This window comes from Phocoena phocoena, chromosome 10 (genome assembly GCF_963924675.1).
Source record: "Phocoena phocoena chromosome 10, mPhoPho1.1, whole genome shotgun sequence".
Taxonomy (NCBI): domain Eukaryota; kingdom Metazoa; phylum Chordata; class Mammalia; order Artiodactyla; family Phocoenidae; genus Phocoena; species Phocoena phocoena.
This window is the reverse complement of record NC_089228.1, coordinates 54631837-54644946: the sequence shown is the minus strand read 5'-3', so window position 1 is coordinate 54644946 and position 13110 is coordinate 54631837. Positions and strand designations below refer to the sequence as shown.

General features: G+C 38.7%; 1 pseudogene; it reads left to right on the top strand.

Annotated features, from left to right (window-relative positions):
* Positions 1-640: 640 nt before the first annotated feature.
* LOC136129593 (acireductone dioxygenase pseudogene) lies at positions 641-1003 on the top strand (annotated as a pseudogene).
* Positions 1004-13110: the final 12107 nt, after the last annotated feature.

Here is a 13110-nt window from a genome sequence, read left to right as displayed (position 1 = left end):
TCAAAGTGTGAAGAAGAATGTCCCTCTCGTGGAGATGGTGTGGGTGGAGTGAGTGAATAGTTCTAGACAATAATCCAATCCACCATAGAGTCCAGAGCTAAAAGTTTATTTTTATAAAGTATATTTTTAAAGTGCATTCCCAGGGCTTCCCTGGTGGCACAGTGGTTAAGAATCCACTTGCCAATGCAGGGGACACGTTTGAAATGTTTGATCATGTTTGAACATGATCAAATGTTTGATCATGTTGAAATGTTTGAAATGTTTGATCCCTGGCCCAGGAAGATCCCACGTGCAATGGAGCAACTAAGCCCTGCACCACAACTACTGAGCCTGCACTCGAGAGCCCACCAGCCACAACTACTGAAGCCCATGCGCCTAGAGCCGGTGCTCCACGACAAGAGAAGCCACCACAATTAGAAGCCCATGCACGGCAACAAAGAGTAGCCCCCGCTCACCGCAACTAGAGAGAGACTGCACACAGCAACGAAGACCCAAGGTAGACAAAAAAAAAAAAGGGCGTTCCCAGGTGATTCTAAAGGAAAAGCACCACATATCGTGAGAAGGTGTTGACTTTTAAGAGTGGTGAGCAGACCAGCCGGAGCAGGTCCGGGGTCAGGCGGCGGTGCCCCTGGGCCCGGCCATGGTGCAGGCCTGGTACACAGAGAAGTCGGGCGACGACCCGCAGTGGCCCTACCGCGGGGAGCCCGGGTGCCCGGTCGCCCTGGAGCAGCTGCGTGGGCTCGGGGTCCTTTACTGGAAGCTGGATGCTGACAAATATGAGAATGATCCAGAATTAGAAAAGATCCGAAAAGAGAGAAACTACTCCTGGATGGACATAATAACCATATGCAAAGACAAACTACCAAATTACGAAGAAAAGATTAAGATGTTTTATGAGGAGTATTTACACCTGGATGACGAGATTCGCTACATCCTGGACGGCAGTGGGTACTTCGATGTGAGGGATAAAGAGGACAGTTACAATCAAGACTTTAAATTTTAACAGAAAAACTTGTACATTGTTTTTTTTTAGTTAACAATTCTGAGATTCAATTATACCTAATTCGTTATAATCATAGAAAAACCCTAAATTAACCTCATATTTAAAGGGCAGTTTGCTTTAAGTACTTTTTTGTTTAAACTGGATTAAAAATCTTTATGTCAAAAAAAAGAGTGGAGAGTATATATTTTTGCCACCAGAGGAAATCGGTAGTTTCTTTCCTTCTTAAAGTTAGCTTTTCTATATATTGAACTTCTACTCAATCTACTATTATTAATTTCACGTCAGCCAAGTATACAAGTCAGGGTTTTCCAGAGATAGAACCAACAGACCACATATATAGACCATATATAGATATATAGAAGGAGATTCATTACAAGGGATTGGCTCACACAATTATGGAGGATGAGAAGTCCCACAGTTGGCTGTCTACAAGCTGGAGGTCCAGGAAACCAAGTGGTGTATGTCCAGTCCAAACCAAAAGGCCTGAGGACCTGGAAGAGCCAATGGTAGAACTCCTAGTCGGAGTCCAAAGGCCCAAGAACCAGGAGCCCCAATGTCCAAGGACAGGAAAAGATGGTGTCCCAGCTCAAGCAGAAAGTAAATTTGCCCTTCCTTTGCCTTTTTGTTCTATCCAGGCCCTTAGTGGATTGGATGACGCCCACCTGCATCGGTGAGGGTGATCTTCCTTAGTCTATGAAATCAAACGCTAATGTCTTCCAAAAACACAGGCATACCCACAATGTTTTACCAGCTATATGGGCATCGCTTAGCCCACTCAAGTTAACTCCTAAAATTAAGCATCACACCGAGTGATCATCTGATTTTACTGTGTCTTCATTGTATCCACTGTAATTTTGTGTGTGTGTGTGGGCGGTGGGGGGGGGTTGGGGGTTAAGATGGCTGGAATGTGATTTGGCCCATTGTTTTCCTTTTTCAAAACTTGGGTTCAGAGTTGAGTTAATGACTATCCTCTGTTTGGGCCACATATTTATCATGAGTCCATGTAAGTCCCCTTTTTTCGTATTTTTAAAAAAAATTTTTTTCTCTATAATCCTCATAACCTAGTCTGTTCTGTTCCCCTTCTCTACCTTTGGCAATGATTCTGAATCTTTAAATGTGTAGTTGTCCTTTGGTATCTGCAGGTTCCAAGAGCCCCCTTCAGATACTAAATTCTGAGGATGCTCAAGTCCCTTATATAAAATGGCACAGTATTTATATATAACCTATGCACATCCTCCCGCATACGTTAAATCACCTCTAAATTTCCTATAATAGCTAATATGGTGTAAATGCTATGTAAGTAGTTGCCAGTGAATGGCAAATTCAAGTTTTGATTTTTGGAGCTTTCTGAATTTTTTTTCCTGAATATTTTTGATTGTTGGTTGAATACTTGGATGTGGAACCCCTGGATACAGAGGGGCAACCGTGTATCTTTCTGTTTGCATGTGTTCTTTCAAAGTGTGTATTGATAGTTTTGTGCTATTGTATTTTTAAATTATGTAAGTGGTACTGTGTTATAGATCTCATTTTATTCCTTATTTTTGCACTCATTAATTCTCTAATTACACTCATTCATGTTACCGTGCATACCTATTATCCATTCCTTCTCATTGCTATATAGTACTTGGAGGTTTGTATCCACCATTGTGTTTGTTTCCTTTCTCCCAAGGATGGAGGCTCAGATTGCTTCCAGTTCTCCGTGACTACCAATAATCCTAAAAAGAAAATCTTTATACATACCCTCTTATGTGCCAAATCCTATGCTACCATCCTAGACAGTCTGTTACCTCAATTTGTCATTAATATGCTATTTAAGGGCTTAAAGCAGGGAAAAGACTTAACCACATTTTGTTTTAGAAAAGTGACTAGAAGTCATGTGTAAATGATGTTGAGTTTGGATAAAAACACTGAAAGCAAGGTGGTCAGTTAGGGTTCTGTTGCTCATCCAGGCAAAGGCTGAGACAGAACCAGACAAAGTGAGAGAGAAGGAAGAGGGCAGGATGGGAGGAACTCAGGGCAGTTCAGGGACTAAAATGATGGATGTGACATCTTCTCTTGGATAGAGAAGGAAGTAAGAGCTTGGAATCTAGAACAATTCCTACATTCCTGGGTTGTATGATTGGGTAAAACGGTTTGCATTCTAGGATGGTTTCCCTCCAAGATGAGGAATGCTGGAAAAGGAGCAGGTTAGGGGAGATGGTAAAGAAAACAAGCACATCCATCAAGGACTTAATGTCAAATGAAAGCTCCCAAATGAGCTGTGTGTGTGTGTGTGTGTGTGTGTGTGCATGTGTGTTTTAATTCCTTTTCTCCAAAAGCAGTGCACATTTTCCCTAATATATTAGATCCGAGCACCTATTTTATTTCGTACTTGACACCTAATATATGTATGTATATTTGTATTAAATTCTAAATATAACCAGAGAGCTTGCTTATTAATCGAATTTCCTGAGGCATAACTCATTCCCATGAGGTGCTAATAATCTGATAATTTCAGGTCTTTAATGCTATTGATGAGAGCAGTTAAATAACTTCTTAAAGACTCTATTAGTCATATTTGTCTTTTAACTTGGCTAGAATCTGTGTTTCTTTCATTATCCCTGTCTCTCTCTCTCTCTCTCTCTCACACACACACACACACACACACACACACACACACACATCTTCCTGTTTTAGGAAACCTTCAACCATGACCATTTGATGTGTTATCCTTCAAAAGACAAACTTATCAGATCTAAAAGTATCACCTCAATCACCTTGCTTCTAGTAGGAAGACACTTGCCCCTGGCTTTTGAGAGAAGGTTAAATGAAGCCAGAAGGCTCCTGTGTTCTATCTCATTGACCTCCCCACAAGGCTGTTCTCTGTGTCTTCCCACTGGGTTGAATCAGTGACCCCCATTATGCAAGCACTCAGATGTGACAGAAACAGCAGCCTCTTTCAAGCAGAGGAGCAGGCAGTGTGAAGCCACCATCCAGCATCACGGGGAGCAGACTGCCTGGGAAGCAGTGGTGAGGCTGAGCCTGCTGGGCCCCTGGTACCCAAGGCAGAGCATCACTCCCCAGAAGAAGAGAGGATGTTGAGGAAAAAGGTAATAGGGTCAGCATGACAGAAGAGTTACAGCAATTTTTTTTTAACATCTTTATTGGGGTATAATTGCTTTACAATGGTGTGTTAGTTTCTGCTTTATAACAAAGTGAGTCAGTTATACATATACATATGTTCCCATATCTCTTCCCTCTTGTGTCTCCCTCCCTCCCACCCTCCCTATCCCACCCCTCCAGACGGTCACAAGGCACCGAGCCAATATCCCTGTGCCATGCGGCTGCTTCCCACTAGCTATCTACCTTACTACGTTTGTTAGTGTGTATATATCCATGACTCTCTCTTGCCCTGTCACAGCTCACCCTTCCCCCTCCCCATATCCTCAAGTCCGTTCTCCAGTAGGTCTGTGTCTTTATTCCCGTCTTACCCCTAGGTTCTCATGACATTTTTTTTCTTCTTAAATTCCATATATATGTGTTAGCATACGGTATTTGTCTTTTTCTTTCTGACTTACTTCACTCTGTATGACCGACTCTAGGTCTATCCACCTCATTACAAATAGCTCAATTTCGCTTCTTTTTATGGCTGAGTAATATTCCATTGTATATATGTGCCACATCTTCTTTATCCATTCATCCGATGATGGACACTTAGGTTGTTTCCATCTCCGGGCTATTGTAAATAGAGCTGCAATGAACATTTTGGTATATGACTCTCTTTGGATTTTGGTTGTCTCAGGGTATATGCCCAGTAGTGGGATTGCTGGGTCATATGGTAGTTCTATTTGTAGTTTTTTAAGGAACCTCCATACTGTTCTCCATAGTGGCTGAACCAATTCACATTCCCACCAGCAGTGCAAGAGTGTTCCCTTTTCTCCACACCCTCTCCAGCATTTATTGTTTCTAGATTTTTTGATGATGGCCATTCTGACTGGTGTGAGATGATATCTCATTGTAGTTTTGATTTGCATTTCTCTAATGATTAATGATGTTGAGCATTCTTTCATGTGTTTGTTGGCAGTCTGTATATCTTCTTTGGAGAAATGTCTATTTAGGTCTTCTGCCCATTTTTGGATTGGGTTGTTTGTTTTTTTGTTATTGAGCTGCATGAGCTGCTTGTAAATTCTGGAGATTAATCCTTTGTCAGTTGCTTCATTTGCAAATATTTTCTCCCATTCTGAGGGTTGTCTTTTGGTCTTGTTTATGGTTTCCTTTGCTGTGCAAAAGCTTTGAAGTTTCATTAGGTCCCATTTGTTTATTTTTGTTTTTATTTCCATTACTCTAGGAGGTGGGTCAGAAAGGATCTTGCTGTGATTTATGTCATAGAGTGTTCTGCCTATGATTTCCTCTAAGAGTTTGATAGTTTCTGGCCTTACATTTAGGTCTTTAATCCATTTTGAGCTTATTTTTGTGTATGGTGTTAGGGAGTGAGCTAATCTCATACTTTTACATGCACCTGTCCAGTTTTCCCAGCACCATTTATTTAAGAGGCTGTCCTTTCTCCACTGTACATTCCTGCCTCCTTTATCAAAGATAAGGTGTCCATATGTGCGTGGGTTTATCTCTGGGCTTTCTATCCTGTTCCATTGATCTATCTTTCTGTTTTTGTGCCAGTACCATGATGTCTTGATTACTGTAGCTTTGTAGTATAGTCTGGAAAAAGGTAATAGGGTCAGCATGACAGAAGAGTTACAGCAATTTAAAGAGGGGTGACGGAATGAAGCCACAGAGGAAACTCTTCTCAGTGCAGCTCTGACAAAAATTCAAGCGGTGCAGCTCTTAGATTTCTGTAACATCTGGGAAAATTTGAACATGGTTTGGTGTGTTTGATTTGAAAATTGGTTAAATGCTATAAGGATGGAAAACCTCCAGCATTTGTATTAATCATGTAATTGTCCCAGATCCATTCCAATGGAGTTTTGTGTTATTGTTGCTATTCATAGCATTTATTCTTTCTGGGTGTCTTTGGGGGCATCTGATGTTCTAAAACCAACTTGGAAATCTACCACTACATGAAACTTCTGAAGAGAAATGATCGTTTCCACTTACAGGGAGTTATTACATGTCAGATTCTAATTAATTCACATAAGAATACTATAAGTGGGGCTTCCCTGGTGGCACAGTGGTTGAGAGTCCACCTGCTGATGCAGGGGACACGGGTTCGTGCCCCGGTCCAGGAAGATCCCACATGCCACGGAGCGGCTGGGCCTGTGAGCCATGGCCGCTGAGACTGCGCATCTGGAGCCTGTGCTCCGCAATGGGAGAGGCAACAACAGTGAGAGGCCCACGAAGAAAGAAAAGAAAAGAAAAGAAAAGAAAGAAAGAAAGAAAGAAAGAAAGGAAGGAAGGAAGGAAGGAAGGAAGGAAGGAAGGAAGAAAGAAAGAAAGGAAGAATACTGTAAGTTATGTATGGTTTCAACAGTTTTGAAAATTAGAAAATGGTGCTGCTAGAGGATGAGGAAGTTGTCCAAGTGTTCTGTTTCTAACATACAATAAAATACTGGAGCTGGGACTTATTGTCTGGCTACAATTGTTCTTTGATTTGTCTTCCTGATTCTTACATTTCTAAAAAAAACAAGTTTGGGTGATTTTAACCTTTGTAGTGAGCATAAAACACCTGGGAACATCAAAGTCAAGCCATGCTTAGTACTTCTTCCTGGGATGCTGATAAGCTGCATGAAAGTTTTCAGATATAGCATCACACCTTTAACAACATAGCTTAATCAACTTGGGAAACAAATTCATCTTGGCGTCGGAAATGTATGTCAAGGTTTATATATGAAAGCCAGGGTTTGTTTTTTTTTTGTTTTTTTTTTTTTTTTTTTTTTGAAAGCCAAGATTTTTCAAGCTTGTAAATAGATAGATCCAAATAGTGTGGCAACTTGAAAAATCATATGATTAATTCTTTAGATAGCCACTGAAAAGTCCAAGTGAATATAAATATGGAAAAGGAGAGGTATTTAATCAGCCCTGGAATCTAGAAAAGTGATCTCAGCCACAGAATAGAAACTTCAAGGAATTTCTACAACATAGACCACAGATCAAGGGCAGATCTGGGCACATGATAACCATGGACAGGCTGGTAATTTAGTGCCCCTTCAAATGCATGTTCTCTAGTATCTGGTAAGCATTTATTCATACATGACATGAAGGATTGCCTGAGCTGGGGGCAGGGGGAGCTAATCAGTGCCCATGCAGAGTCTTAATGTCCCCTAACTTGTGCTTCCCACTCAGCAATTAATAGGAGCCTCCCCCCAAAGCCTTCCCCTCCCCTAAGCTCTCCAATGATAATCTCTTGTTACACAAGCAGGTTTCTCATGGGTTTAACCCCACTTGAAGCCAAGTATTCCTTCTCACCACATAGAGTTGGTCTTTCCTGCTGTATCCTTCTATCTCTGAGTAGTTAGATTAGTACTGTTTACTACATTTCTGGTGAGCAGTACTGTCTCCCCAAAGGAGCGTGGGTAAATACAGTTTTCTTCTTTTTCATGTTTCCAGTAATATTTTTGTTCCACAGTGATGCACCCCCAGCTCTTTTCTGAGCTTGGTGATTCCCTCAATCCACCTCTGATCCAAATGACACTAATTTGAAAAAAAATACAATCTGTGCCCCATCTCGCTGCTTGCCAACAGCAAGCAATTGGAAAATTACTCATCTAAAAGCTATTGTCTTTCCTAATTTGAAGCAAACAAGCATGGAAGTGAGGTGGAGCATGAAGGGGAGGACAGTGAGGCACATTTCAATCGCACCAGGTCCTGGGGACATATTACAGGTGCCTTAGGGCTGGAGGAAGTTGGGACCTGGTGTGTCACACACTGTGTATTTGCATATGGCACCACAGGAGCTATCTAGACACCCTCCAGGAAAGGACAGCATGCAGGCGAAAGGGGTTGCCCTGCCTACCTACCTCAAGGCTGCCAACACACAATGGAAAAGTCTTTTACAGACACAAAAAATTTCCTACGACCAAACCAAAACAATTAAAACAAACAAAACCAAAATACCTCTCTTATCCTTTCCTCTACCTTCTGGCTGCTGAACCAAATCAAAAAGTCCAGTAAAAATAAACTTTCCCTTCTACCTCCACATTTAGCCAATGATTGAACAAATGGCCCCCATCATTTATCACCTTTCCTAGAATCCATCTCTAATCCCAGTGCTGAAAAACATCTCTATCAGTAGAAATGAACAAATAGAAGGAAAGGTCAGACATTTAAAAACTACGTTTAAATTAATAAATACTTTAATTAATGATAATTAATTAAGATAATGAATCAAAGCAAATTTATTACTATCATTAAGAAGTACTGTAAGAAGATATAGAGAACAGACTTGTGGTTGCCAAGGGGGAGGGGGCTGGGGGACGGATGGGTTGGGAGTCTGGGACTAGCAGATGCAAACTATTATACATAGGATGGATAAACAACAAGGTCCTACTGTATAGCACAGGGAAGTATATTCAATATCCTATAATAAACCATAATGGAAAAGAATATGTAAAAGGATATATATGTATAACTGAGTTACTTTTCTATACAGCAGAAATAAACACAACATTGTAAATCAACTATAGTTCAATAAAAATTTTTAAAAAGTACTGTAAGAAAAATGAGACAAATTTGAGAAAAATAATAAGTATTCATAGATATTATATCTATGACATTTGAACACAAAAAGGAAAAAAACAGTTTAAAATGTTCATGGTGATAACTGCTACATGAATATGACTGACAAATCAAAAACTATGATGGAGGCAATGGAAAACATTGGAATATTTAGAAATTTGGATCAGTGAAGAAGAAAAAAAGCACAACACCTCTTCTCTAAGTCATAAGGGGAAAGGGAGCCTATAGCAGTCATTAGTGCTCTTTACTAAATATTTTTAATTCTTTGCTCCTATGGTGCTCAGATTCCAAGATAAAATCAAGAACAGCCAGTTAAACTTGAATTACAGTTAAATGATGAACTTTTAAAAGGGGGCATATTTATATTAAAATTTATCTATTTCTATGAAATTCATATTTAACTGGGCATTCTATTGTTTTGTTAATTTCTGGCAACCCTACTCTGTCTTTGGGGTATGATAGGATTGTGTTTCCCTACCTACTGAAGAAGCTGGGTGTGACCATGCTGCCTGCTTTGGCTAAGAAAATGACAGTGGCAGGGATCTGAGTCACTTCCAGTGGGAAAGTGCTAAGAGCCAGTGAACAATCTGACACAGCAGAAACCCCAATGAACCCACCTAAAACAATTAGTATGAGGAGGAAATAAACTTTTATGGATTTAAACCACTAAAATCTGGGGATTATTTGTTACTGCAGCATAATCTAGTCTAGCATACCAGATAGATTATGACTGAATACATAAGTAATGATACAGTTGGGAAAATAGACAGACATATAATTCACATTGCAAACACACTTCCACCCACAATATAGTAAGCAGACCTAGTCCCAGGCCCCACTCAGGAGTAACAGGAGGTACAAGCCTACTGTGCCCCTGAAATTGGGCAGAACAAGTAAGGAGGTGAAAAATACTAATATACCTACACAGAGATAGAAGGATGCAGAGGAAAAGAAAATAAATCTCTAAATGAAAAGGTTTATAAATTTGATAGCAATAGTAAAAGTTAAAAAAGTAGAAGTCTAATTATTAATAAATATATTTTAATAAAACTATAAATAACATTTATAAACAAAAGATAAAAGCTAATTATCTTCAGTATGCAAAAACATTTTGAAATTATGGCCATTACTGATGGCCATCCTATATCAGTTGTTCTTCCTTATAAGAAACTTGGTTTGCTTTATTTGTTTATTTTGGGAGTCCTGGGAAATGTGTACCTCTAGTTTTATTTCCCAGCCTCTTTTTCAGGCAAAAGTTGCCATGTGACATAGCCCTGACCAATAGCAAGTGACTGGAAGTCACTGGGGGTGGGGCCTCAGGAGAATGGCACAAACTCCAGCAGACACAAGCTTTTTGCTTTTTGTCCTTTCCCTTCTTCTTACCTGGAGCATATCTATGATGCTGGAGATGGCACAGCCATTTGTGACAATAAGGAAATAAGCAAGAGGCTAAAAGCTGTGAGTTAAGGATGAATGAGTGGAAAGACAGAAGGAGCCTAGATGTGGACTTCTTTTTAGGTGATTAAAATAAAATCTCTCATTACTAAAGGCACTGTATGATAGTCTTTCAAAAGAAGCCAAGTTATAACTGTCAAAGGTGTTTCTCTGGTCCTTAAAGGAGCTTAAACTAGAAGTTTATACTAGGACCCCACTATTTATCCTTTATAAGTTATCTCCTATAGTTATGTTTACATAAATTTTGGAGTAAATTATTCCTAGTTCTTATTACAGAATATTGTTATTCATTTTCAACCAATCTTTCTTAATATCTCTATAATGTCTACTTTTGAAAGAATTCTTCTAGATGTTGTAAGTATAGTTTCACCGCAAATTATATAAAATATCAAGTGTGTGTTTGTAGCGCTAAAAAAATAAAAATAAAAGAAGCCAAATACAATTCTTAACAGATACATCAGAAAGAAAGAAATTTAAAACACTAAGCTAAAGTGGGTGAAGTATATCAGTAGACACATTTGTCTTCATAAAGACAAATTCAAATTTATAATAAAATGAGAAAATAGCCTGTATTGATGTATTGGTAGTTGGGGTGTGTCTTGGAGAATTATAGCCATGCCTGTGTTGGGAGTATAATTTGGTTTAATGTTGGTGAAAATTGTTTTGGGGAGTACATGGAAGCTTTTTATAATCTGTATAAGTTTCTGACAAGCAATTTCACTTCAAGAAATTTATTCTATGAAAATACTTGGGATAGGTGTGAAGAGAATGTTCTGAAGGTCTTTATTATAATAATGAAAATCTTAAGATAAATTTGCCAAAAATCGAGGTCTGTTAAATCAATCAGAATCATTTTATCAATTTAAATTCATTCTAGAATCTTACATATAAATAATTAAATTAGAAAAAGTTACAACTATTGTGTTTGCATTAATATACAAAAGCCCAAACTGTAAGTGGCATATATCACCAATAACACACACACTTAGGCATGTATGTAATTTGTAGAGTACAATCATACTATTTGTAAATTGCTTTTTAAAATTAAATAGGATATTCTGTCATTTAGTACATTTACATTTACTACATTCTTTCTTAATAGCTTCCTAGAATTCCTTACAGTTTTTCATGAAGAGAAGTTTTACAGTTGTTTATCTTATTTAATCTGTTTTTTTAATTAATTTTTTATTGGAGTATAGTTGATTTACAATGTTGTGTTAATTTCTGCTGTACAGCACAGTGACTCAGCCATACATATACATTAATCTGTTTTTTTGTGCTTATTTCTATTGCTTTTAATTTTACTTCCCCCTCCCCATCCTGAGGTTAGATACACAACTATATTTTATTCCTTTTAAAACAGTTTCATTTTTGACCCCTAATCCTTTCATACTTCTAGAATGTAGAGTATGGTGCAAGGTAAAAATTAAGATTTTAAAAATTAATTTATCAGCCAACTGTCCTTACTCAATTTTCTGAATGAACTATTTTTTGTACATGTCTTTGTATGGACATATGTTAAATTGGCCATACATTTGGAAATCAGAAATCCAAATAGAGTAATACAACCTTCCAGTATTTCTCCTAAGGGACTTTAGGCAGGTATATCACTGGTCAGGGTCCTCCATTCCACATTTGTAAGATTAAAAACATCCCTTGCTTTTTTATCTGTCAAGGTTACATGAAATAGAACACTAGCTGCATTTGACTAGAACTGTCAAAACAAGATAATGGATGGCTTATTTGGACAGATCAAACTGTGGTAAGATTTCCTGTCTCCCCATTAGCTATCTTTCTTTCCTCCATTCTAAAGACCAAGGGATGCATTAGATTGGTGCATGGGAAATAATCAAGGAAGAAAGATTGAGGGAAGGTAGGCTGAGGGGAAAAATCAAGACATATTCCCAAGGATGCCTTTGATGTTTGAGAAGCTTAAGTGCCCTCTGGATCAGAGAGCTGGAGGGCAAGGCTTCAGAAACAAAGCCCAGACAAACCAGCTGCCACTGGTGTGGGACCAGGTAGACCACTCCAGGTATATTCAGAGATGCCTCTCCTTGTTATTCAGAAAATGTTCTCTAAAAAGTGGTGGAATTCTCATTTTCATTTTTCTGTTCATGTCCAGCCTTATGACTCTTAACTTTTGATTCCTGTGTGGCCACAATTCTCCCTCTGGTCACAGAGGTCACCCACATAAGCCTGAGGTGACCTGATAAGACACCATTTGGAAGTCATCTTTCTGAGAGCCCTGCCATAGTCCCAGTAAGCCCTGACATCACAGGGTATGAGGGAGGAGGTGCTCTTGAAGTAGCTAAAAGGTTATTCCTTCCTACACAAGGCTTTCTGAAATTAAAGCCTGGGAGGAAAATGGCTTCTCGCCAATCCTAATACACGCTGAGACTCAAGGTGCAGCCTCAGAGGGCCAGAAGATAGAAAGAAAAAAAAGTACTTTTGATGACTGTTCTTCTTTTTCTTTTTGCCTTATTATTTTATTCTATTTAGGAAATGAGTTCTTATCACTAACCACAGAGTAAATAGTGAATATATAGTGTTACCATTTCTTATTTGGGTTTATGGATTTTGCTACTTCAAGTTTTAATGACTAAATTTTAGACAACCAAAGAAATAACTAGAATAATTACATTTGTAGTATATAGGCAGTGCTTTTAAAGGTACTAACTTTTTGTTAGATTGGGTTTTGTTTTTTTTTTTTTTTGAGTACTAACATATGGCCAAATACTATACCTGGAGGAAAGAAGAATAAATGAGACATGGTTCCTGTCCTCTCAAATATTTCAGTCTGGCAGTTAAGGGAAGAATGTTAAATTGGTATCTTATATGTTAGTTAAATATGAATGTTCCATATATACACTACCAAATGTAAAATAGATAGCTAGTGGGAAGCAGCCACATAGCACAGGGAGATCAGCCTGGTGCTTTGTGACCACCTAGAGGGGTGGGATAGGGAGGGTGGGAGGGAGACACAA